At 49.4% G+C, this 11,031-nt stretch overlaps 1 protein-coding gene across 7 annotated transcripts in view; it reads right to left on the reverse strand.

Annotated features, from left to right (window-relative positions):
• LOC125028055 (liprin-beta-1-like) overlaps window positions 1-10,864 on the reverse strand; it is a 96,621-nt gene extending 85,757 nt beyond the window's left edge. For 2 of the 7 annotated variants that reach the window (XM_047617341.1, XM_047617338.1), the window contains exon 1: window positions 10,740-10,861. The gene's annotated coding sequence lies outside the window, so the exon portion shown is untranslated. Of the gene's footprint in view, window positions 1-10,739 lie in introns of all 7 variants that reach the window. The other 5 variants (XM_047617342.1, XM_047617339.1, XM_047617343.1 and 2 more) reach the window with 4 other exon arrangements.
• Between the last annotated feature and the right edge of the window lie 167 nt (window positions 10,865-11,031).

Here is an 11,031-nt window from a genome sequence, read left to right on the forward strand (position 1 = left end):
CCGCGTTTACTAACAATGGCCTTCGTGTGTGTGTTCTTTAGCTTGTCCTCGCTCGGTCGCGGCGGGGGACTCGCGGCTGAGCAAACAAACTGCTGCAGGAGGCTATCCGGAAATGAGATATCCACAGAACTCATTCTTATCTCAACAGATGTCAAAGAAAAAAAAAAAGAAAGAACGAAAAAATATACATAATAGCAATAACGTTGATGATGATGATGATAACAACAAAAATAATAATAACAAGAACAGCAACAACAATACTAAAAACAACAATAACAATAACAACAACAATCATAATAATGATACTACTACTACTACTACTACTACTACTACTACTACTATTAATAATAATAATAATAATAATAACAGAAACAAAAACAACAACAACACCGTTACTTAGACAAAAGCGTAACCTCTGGAAATGTATGACAGGCATGGAATTCGCCCGCGGTTCAACACGGACCAATGACATCCCGAACCACATGACGGTTCTACATAACAGCATAGCAACACGAAACAACTCACGTAGGGGGGGGGTGGGGGTAGTGCATACCCTTACGTCTTATACAATGTCTTAAAAATTCTCTTTAAGAGTGACAAAAGGGCTTTCAGGCTGCTGTAGTAAAAGGGATATGTGTGGTATGTAGCATACTTCTTTGGTATGTGGTATCCTTCTTTTCGGATATCCTAAGGAGTATATATGTACGTGACATTTTACTTCTTTGAGATATTAAGAAAAATTAATGTACGGCTTTCTCGTTTTACTATAGGACTACTGTGTAGAATAACAGCATTCTCTTCAAATGACCGTTGCGTAGAATACGTTTGCATGACTAAAATCAACAATCATCTCTACTTTGATCGTGACTAGCCAAAGATAGACGACAAACGGACAGGCAGACTGAGATTCAAAGAGGCAGACGGACAGACAGACACAGACAGAAGACACAAACAGACAGACGGACAAAGACAGAATAACACCCCCACCCCCACATTTATCCTGTCTCTTTCCCCCCTTCCTTCTCCCCCCCCACCACCCCTCCCCCTTACCCCTACCTCCCCCCCACCGTCCCGGAGACGTAACAGGGGCGACGTGAAAGGACACCGATGTCACGGAGCTCGCCGCCACCCCCCCCTCCTCCTCCTCCTCCTCCTCCTCCTCCTCCTCCTCCTCCTCCTCCTCCTCCTCCTCCTCCTCCTCCTCCTCCTCCTCCTCCTCTTCCTCCTCCTCCTCCTCGGGTCTCTCGCGCCTTATCTTCCCGGAAAGAGGAGCATCGAGCCTCTTCTTCTTATTATTATTATTATTATTATTGTTATTATCATTATTATTATTATTATTATTATTATTATTATTATTATTATTATTATTATTCTCCTTCTTCTTCTTCTCCTTCTTCCCCTTCTTCTTCTCGACCTGAACTCGTGATCGCTTTCCCTGTGCCCTGCCCTGGTATAATGGCCTCTCCTACGCCTTGTTTGTTTGTTTGTTTGTTTGTTTATTCGTTTGTTTGTTTTATTTATACGTACACTGCAACATACAAACACACACACACACACATTTACTTTTTACTACTCGACCTCAAACTACAGACGTTAGCGAAAGGAGGGAGAAGCGGAGAGAAAAGCATTAAGAATAGAGAGAATCGAACAGAAAGGTAATAAGAGAGAGAGAGAGAGAGAGAGAGAGAGAGAGAGAGAGAGAGAGAGAGAGAGAGAGAGAGAGAGAGAGAGAGAGAGAGAGAGAGAGAGCACATACAAGAGCGAGAGAGAGACGGGAAGATGCACGAGCAACCCATCAGCCAGACTCCGCGAGAGGCGACCGCTGCTTCTCACCTGCGACCCTCGCTCTCCTTCCCAGCGCACCGCCGAGGGAATCCTTACACAGATCTCCACACTCTACACCATTCGCCGTTACACATATCTCTTCACTAAACCACCACACACTACACAGAACCATTACACAGACCTCTACACTCCACAACACAAATCATTACACAAAATTCTACACCCTGCATCATTTACCATTACACTGAACCCTTATACACTATACCGACCTCTACACTCTACACTCACAGAGACGACGTAAAAGTCCTTACTTTATCAAGCTACAATCAGCCCCCTCGATTATCCGAACACCGAACGGATACTGAACTACGTCCGTCTTGACTGAAGGCGCTACGTTGCCCTCTATCACCCTCCGGACACATTCCTCTTCCTCGCCCTGCCACTGCAAATCGCCCAGAGCGGGATCTGACCCGACCCCTCTCCTGCCCCTATTACGCATGCACCTTCTACGTCCTCGTTATCGCCGCCGCCAGGAATAACACACCTTCGCTGCCACATTCTTATAAACCTCCCCCCCCCCCTAGGCTGGCACAAAGCGACGGTGCCTCCCCCCGGGCTCCCACGAGGGTGCCAGCACAGCTGTGTTGACCTAATGAGTGGCACTTTATGGTCAATGGCCTCTCAGCACGCTGGCATATTCAGGCCTTGCCCAGCAGCGTCCCTGGGAGCAGATACTATGTAAAATTACATACATACATACACACATAAAGACAAACACATACACGCATAAACAAACAAACATACGCTCGCTCGCTCGCTAACTCACTCTCTCTCTCTCTCTCTCTCTCTCTCTCTCTCTCTCTCTCTCTCTCTCTCTCTCTCTCTCTCTCTCTCTCTCTCTCTCCTTCTCTCTCTCTCTCTCTCTCTCTCTCTCTCTCTCTCTCTCTCTCTCTCTCTCTCTCTCTCTCTCTCTCTCTCTCTCTCTCTTTCTCTTTCTCTCTCTCTCTCTCTCACACACACACACACACACACACACACACACACACACACACACACACAAGCTCACTCACACACCATACATGCGTAAGCTGTGGAGGGACAAACTTCTCATTCATCTTTTTTCCTCTTTTTCTTTTACTCCCCCCCCCCCCCCCCCCTCCTCCCTTCTGTCATCCCCTTTATCTTCTCTTCCTCTCTATTCCAATTCCAAGGCGTAGGCGGAGTTTAGACGATGGGATATGCAGTCCCTCAGTCTCTCTCTCTCTCTCTCTCTCTCTCTCTCTCTCTCTCTCTCTCTCTCTCTCTCTCTCTCTCTCTCTCTCTCTCTCACTTTTACTCTCTATCTCTCTCTTTCTCTCACTTTTACTCTCTCTCTCTCTGTCACTTTTACTCTCTCTTTCTCTCACTTTTACTCTCTCTCTCTCTCTCTCTCTCTCTCTCACTTTTACTCTCTCTTTCTCTCACTTTTACTCTCTCTCTCCCACTTTTACTCTCACTCTCACTCTCACTCTCACTCTCATTCTCTCACTCACTCATTCTCTCACTGCCTGTCTGTCTGACCACCCATCCGCCCTCTCTCCCTCATGCATATACACGTGTGTGCTACTGCGAGTGCGTGTGCGTGTGTACGTGCGTGTGCCATGGCGCCAACCTCGACGACGAGTACAGGAAGGCGCAAGAAATCCCTTCCGCTGAGGGTGGAGGCGGGGGGGGGAGGGGGGGCAGTGATAGAGGGCGGGGAGGGGAGAGGGGGAGGGGAGAGGGGGAGAGGGGCAGAGGAAGAGGGCGGGGAGGGGAGAGGGGGAGGGGGGCAGAGGAAGAGGGCGGGGCGGGGAGAGGGGGAGGGGGGCAGTGGTAGAGGGCGGGGAGGGGAGAGGGGGCAGAGGAAGAGGGCCGAGAGGGGAGAAAGGGGAGGGGCGCCTGGTGTTCAGTCGGTCGGTGTCTCGATCACACAGCTGTATAAACGTCTCCGGGTCGACACCTCCTCCTCCTGGCTGGGCCCGCGGTTATGAGGGCGCATGTGGGTTACGAGGGCATTACGCGGACGGGCGAAAGGGACGGAGAGCGAGAGGAATGAATCTGCCGGAAAATTGGTCGGTGTCAGAGAGAAGGCGCACGGAATACCTTACATTCACACACACACACACACACACACACACACACACACACACACACACACACACACACACACACACACACACACACACACACACACACAGTCCAAAACAAAAACAAACAAACACACCACCACCACCGAAAGTAACCCGGACTCTCGCCCCAGTAGGTAAACAATAGAGCGAGGAAGGGGAAGGCAATATACCCTGGCAAAGACCGCGGAAGGCAGACGAGACTGTGGTAACGGCGGCCTCTGGTTCTCGTCCGGGTATTTATTTGTTTACAGAAGCTTGCCCACGGATGCCCAGTCTATACCCCGTGGGGGAGGGGGGGAGGGGGAGGAAAGGGAAGGGGGGAGGGGGAGGAAAAGGAAGGGGGGATGGGAAAACGATCCCTGAGGGGTGGGGGGGGGGGCGAGCGAATATTTGCGGAGCTGGATTTAGGGGTTGGGAGGGGTTGGGGGAGGGGGGACTCGTAGGGATCGGGGAGGAGTCCTAGAGATGGGGGGGGGAGTCGAAAGGATTGGGCTAGATGAAAGGGCAGGAGGAGGAGGGGGGGGGATGTAATCGAACCGCTGCAATTCGAACCGTATCCATGTCTCCTGTAGCTGCCACGGGTCACGTGATGGAGTTGGTAGTGATGGTGGACCTAAGTCAACCCCTCCCCCCCTTCCCCTCCCCCCTCCCCCAACCCCCTCCTGCCGCTGTTCAACTGGCTTCCCAATTTTCCTTCTCTCAAGCGGGGGATCTATCGGTCTATTTTCTCACGGTTGAAACCTCTCACCAGCCGAGCATCACCACCAAATATACAAATTCATCCCTTGACTTATCATCCTTTCTATTCGTCTTCTTCTCCACATCATCATAATTGACAATCTATAATCTAATTTCCCTTCCATTTATTACAATGGCTATTCTCGGTGCGACAAGCTAATCCGCTTCGTTTTGCTTCGAAACCAGTCTCGAACATTCGCCCCACATTGAACGTCACCCGCATCCCTACATTATACCCAGCGTCACGATAATTCATTCTAAAATTCTTCAAGTCTTAACCACCATTAATTCCTAAACCTGTCACACTGTTCTTCGTGTTCTTTCACCGTGACATATAGGCCTATCTGTCTTGGAAAACTCCCACGCACTACGAACGTCATTTCTCTGCTCTACGTTCTGCTCCGTCCCCCTTTTACGTTCTTATTATTATTACTGTTATTATTATCCTTTTCATCCATTATTATTATTAATATTATCATTATTATTATTATTATTATTATTATTATTATTATTATTATTATTATTATTCCTCCTCCATCTCCTCCTCATTATTATTAAAAAAATATTCCTCGTTCTTTTTCCATCCCCCATTTATGTTGTTGTTGTTATTGTTGTCGTTGTTGTTGTTGTTGTTGTTCATCTTATTATTATTATTATTATTATTATTATTATTATTATTATTCATTGCTATTATCATCATCTATTATTATTATTATTATCATTATTATTATCATCATCAATATTATTATTATTCCTCCTCATCCATCTCCTCCTTATTATTATATTATCATTTCCATTATTATCACTTATCATTGTTATTATCATCATCATTATCATCATTCCTCCCACTCCCTCCTTCCTCCTCCATTTCCTCCCTCTCCATTCCACCTCCCTCCCTCCTCCTTTCTCCTTCCTCCTCCATCTCCTTCCTCCCCATTCCACCTCCCTCCTTCCTCCTCCTTTCTCCTTCCTCCTCCATCTCCTCCCTCCCCATTCCACCTTCCTCCTTCCTCCCTCCTCCTTCCTCCTTCCTCCTCTCCCGCCCGTCTGCGTCTCGGATCCGCCCCGGCCGCGTCGCCCTCAGTCACGGGGCACCTACGACACGGGCGGTGAGTGAGTCCACCTGTAAGCCACGCCCCCTCCCACCCCTTTCTCCCTTCGCCCTGCCTTTATTCTTTCTCCACCGTTTCCTCTCTCCGCCGAGGTCTCTTCTCCGTCCCCTTCGCTTCCTCCCTTCGCCGTACCTCTTGCCCTTCCCCTTCCCCTCCCCTCCCTTTCCCTTCCCTTCCCCTTCGCTTCTTCCCTTCGCCCTGCCTTTATTCCCTCCCCTTCGTTTCCTCCCTTCGCTCTGCCTCTTCCCCTTCACTCCCTTCGCCGTACCTCTTCTCCTTCCCTTCTCCTCCCTCTCTCATTTTCCTCTCCCGACTTTAATTATGCACTCGCGGTTCCGTCTGTACTGTATGTCACGACGGCCCCTCCACTCCCCTCCCTTCCCCCCGCCTACCCTCCCCTCCCCGACCCCTACCCCGTCCTTCTACCCCAACCCCTACCCCCAACCCTTTCTCCACTATTTTCATCTCTTCTTGACAGTACTCTCGCCTTGCATTGCGCGCCTTCTCTTTCTCTCCTTCTCTCTCTCTTCTCTAGTTCTCTCCCTTCGACCTCTTTGACCCCTCCCTCCCTCCCACCCTCCCTCAAACCCCCCTTCCTTCCCTCCCACCCTCCCTCCCTCTCTCTACCCACCACGCCCCCTCCGGCCCATCAACTCATCATGTGACTCCCACGCACAATAACAAGTGTCCTTTCTCATGGCTTTCCGCCCCCGTTATATCCTGGTTTGTGCACACACACACACACACACACACACACACACACACACACACACACACACACACACACACACACACACACACACACACACACACACACCCTACATACCTACGTACATACGTCCAAACATACATACATACACACATACATATCATATACATATATAATATATATTATGTATGTCTGTACACATATATGCATTCTTATATACATACTTACATGTACATATGTACATATAACATCTACAATTTATAAGTACATTCATACACTATATACATATACATGTAAACACACGGTATCTCAATATATATATATATATATATATATATATATATATATATATATATATATATATATATATATATATAATTATGAATATATACATAAATATATATAAATACAAATATATATATAAATATATATATATATATATATATATATATATATATATAATCTTCATCAAGAGCCTGTGCGAGACCTTCGGCCACGGCTCACATAACGCCCTCATATCCCGCTCGGGCATCACATAACGCGCCCCCGCATGGCCGGCCTCTCGCCCGACGCGACGACCATGTTGCGACGCCCCTCCCCCTCCTCCTCACCCCTCCCCCCCTCCCTGATTGAGTGCGGCGTCGCGCGTCCTTCTAATTAGAGCCCCGGCGCGGCCCCGTCAGCTGATCGGCGGGCCAGTGCGGGTGCGGGCGCGCGTGCGGGCGGGGCGGGGAAAGGGGGGGAGGGCGGTTCTCGTGGCCCTGCCCCGCGCGACAACAAAGTGCCCCCGAGTAACGTTTCCGCGTGACGTCACCTTCCACGAAAAAGCGGGCACCCGACGCATCATGCACTTGAGCGGGAGATGTATGACGGGCATGCAGTTGGGGGGCGGGGGTGGGCGGGAGTGGGGGGAGAGTCCTACTCCAGTGCCGTCTACTTCGTGTTATTTATTTACGCCCGCCGCTTAACGAGCGCCACCAACACCAGCAGGACGATTAGGTTATTGCAGCAACACAAGGACTTCTGTGTTCTCTGAGTCACCGCCGGGTTTGCATCGGCCTCGGTTAAAGCACCGCCGGGCCGCCGCGGCGTTTCTCGGGGAGCGCTGCCTCCGTTGGCACAGGGACACGCGCGTGCGGGGAAGGGGCGCCCGTCCTTTGTCTCCCCGAAATGCTCCCTGCGCCCCGGCCGCCGTCAGAAACAGAGAGAGGCCCTGGTCACTTCCTCTTCTGGTCCTCGCAAAAGACTTCACTCCACTCATTTGCTATTATCTCCGGGTCACCAAACAGCTGTCACCTTGACATATGATGTCACGGCATGACATCACGAGCAATATGATCTAGGATCTAACACACCAAGCAACAAGCGAACCATACTTACAATCCGTCGCGGCTCGACAACACGACTCGCAAATTTAATAACCAAAAGTTGGAAAACAAACACTGCAACATAATCAGATTTGGCCTTTTCCGCGGCCCTTTTTTAGAGGTCTCTCTCAAGTGCGTTCTCAAGCAAGGGAGAGAACCACAATATCCACACTTCACTTCATCTGCGGCCACGTGCTCGCAGGCGGTCACGGCACTGCCTCCGACACCTAGGGTCTGTCTGCGCGTCACTGGCGGGGAAGAAGAGGCGTCCAGGTGAACCTCGTGGCGGGGAGGGAACGAGACCCGACGCGCCCGACGCAACCAAGAATCGGGTGCGTCGGAAATATAGGGGTGAGCGGGGGAGCGACGGAGAGAGGGAAATGCCCATAAAACACGTACGTGAGAGGGGAACGCCCACATAACACGTACGTGGGAAGGGGAACGCCCACACAACACATACGTGAGAGGGGAACGCCCACACAACACGTACGTGGGAGGGGAACGCCCACACAACACGTACATGAGAGGGGAACGCCCACACAACACGTACGTGGGAGGGGAACGCCCACACAACACGGACGAGGAAAGGGGAACGCCCACACAACACGTACGTGGGAGGGGAACGCCCACACAACACGTACGAGGGAGTGAAACGCCCCTACAAACACGAACAAGGAAAGGAAATTACTGAACACGAGGCACAGGAGAGAGAAGAAGGGAGGAAGGAAGGAAAGAAGGAAGGCAGCCTGCATTACGAGGGTGTTACCAGGAAACGAGGGAAGAAAACGAGGCGGATTTCGAGAAGGGGAAAAGTGGGGGTGGGGGGGGAGGGGAGACGGCAGGTGTGTCAACATAAAAAAAGGCGGGCGAACTGGGGAGACATCTGGCTAAAATAGAGGACAGGGATAGAGAGAAAAAAAAGATAAACAGTGAAATAAAAATAGCTTTGAATAAAAAAAAAAAAAAAAAAAAAAAAAAATGCGTGACAAAAAACAGAAAGAAAAAGGGGACACATAAATGAGAGAGAGAGAGAGAGAGTGAAAAAAATATCGACACAGGTACCAGGTAGAAACACTTAAGCTAAGACAACAGGAAGAGTCAGGAGGATGCTGTACCATGACCATCTTGTCGAAGAACAAAAAAAAGAAAGAAAAAAGAAAAAAAGAAAAGAAAAGGAAAACAACAAAACAAAACAAATGACGGTGCAGACGTGAGACATTAATAAAAAAGGGAGAAATACTAGTAGCTAAAAAGTGGAGTTGCATAAAGAAAGGCAAGAGGGTCGAGTTGACAGGGAAAACAAGGAGTTGACAAGCACGGGGGTACATGTTAGACCACGAAGGACGGAGCAATGGAGAACAGGAGAGACAATGTGCGGACGAGGAGGAGGAGGAGGAGGAGGAGGAGGAGGAGGAGGAGGAGGAGGAGGAGGAGGAGGAGGAGGAGGAGAAGAAGGAGGCAGACAGCAAAAGGAAAAAATAGTAGGAGGAGAAGAAAACGAGAGAGAAAGAGAAGAACGAACTGTGAATTCCGTGAACTTAGGATGAGGAATGAAGTACAGACGTGACAATCATTCAAACACACACACACACACACACACACACACACACACACACACACACACAGACACACACACACACACACAAAACAGACTCACTGGCATAAACAAAGTGACCCGAACAAGACGAGGAGTGAAGAACAGGATCTGATAAACACAGACGAACAAGGAAACACACACAGACACAAGAATAAGACAAAGAGGAAGAACAGGCAGGAGTGACAAAGCGTAGAACAGCGTGGACACACAAAGACCCGAAGAAGAACAAGGAAGCGATGTCATTTAGTAGGAAAGGGGGAGGGGGGAGGGGGGGGGGGGGGCGACAGGGGGTTCAATCAGGGGGAGGGAGGTAGGAAGCGGGAGAGAGAGAGAGAGAGAGAGAGAGAGAGAGAGAGAGAGAGAGAGAGAGAGAGAGAGAGAGAGAGAGAGAGAGAGAGAGAGAGAGAGAGAGAGGGAGAGAGAGAGAGAGAGAGAGAGAGAGAGAGAGAGAGAGAGAGAGAGAGAGAGAGAGAGAGAGAGGGAGAGAGAGAGAGAGAGAGAGAGAGAGAGAGGAGAGAGAGAGAGAGAGAGAGAGAGAGAGAGAGAGAGAGAGAGAGAGGCCACAAAGGGTGAGGGGAAGGAGAGGGGAAGGGGGAAGTCAAGAGACGGGAAAGGGAGAGCGGGCGAAGGGAGTGAGGGGCAAGGGAGAGAAGGTAGGAAGGGAGGGGGATGTCACAGGGGGGGGGGGGGGGGGGACACATCTGGAAACTGCACTTCGCTGCCTCCCCCTTCGCCACAACACATCACAGACTCCTTGGTGCCGGCGGTCGGTCTGTCACGAGATACGCGAGAGATGTTTCACTTATAAATTCACTGCGAGATGCCCTGGATGCTGCCAACTTCTTGAGATGTTCATTGGGCCTCCGTTCGGTTTTCTGTGTTTTGTTTTGTTTTGTTCTCATGCGTTTTCTTTTTCCTTATTTTCCTTTTTTTTTTTTTTTTTTTTTTCTTTTAGATTTTCCGAAGCAGTCCTTCCGTGAACACAAACAAATAAAACGAGGAAATATGGAACAAAAATAAAAACAAATAAAAAGATCGTGAAACAAGAAAAGTTTCAAGAAAAAAAAATACACAAACGGAAAAGAAACATTCCAGCAATACTGCATATAAAAACAAAAAACAAAAAAAAAATGTAAAAAAAAATAAAAATAAATCAACGAAATAAAAGAGAAGACAAGAAAAGAAAAGAAACGAAATATAAAAAAGGTTAAAAGAGAGAATAAGAAAAAAAAAACAAAAAAACAGAGAGAAGGAAAACCAATAATTGTTCACATCGCGCACGTCTTCACCGAGGGCGGGGGCCTCGTCAGCCAGAGAGCCTCCCGACGTCACACCAGCCCGACGAAGGCGCTGCGGCCGAGTAACACCACGAACGGGTGACAGCGAGGAGCGGGGCGGTGCTCGCGACGGGTCAACACAGGTGCCCACGACTGCGTCTGGCCGCTCCCCATGGCCGCCACGCCAAGCCACACAGCCTACAAAAACGACCTGGCCTCTACTACCACCACCACCAGAGCGGCCGTGTGTGTGTGCGAGTGTGCGAGTGTGTGTGTGTGTGTGTGTTTCGGCCCCT

The sequence above is a fragment of the Penaeus chinensis genome, chromosome 8 (genome assembly GCF_019202785.1).
Source record: "Penaeus chinensis breed Huanghai No. 1 chromosome 8, ASM1920278v2, whole genome shotgun sequence".
NCBI classification, from domain to species: Eukaryota; Metazoa; Arthropoda; class Malacostraca; order Decapoda; family Penaeidae; genus Penaeus; species Penaeus chinensis.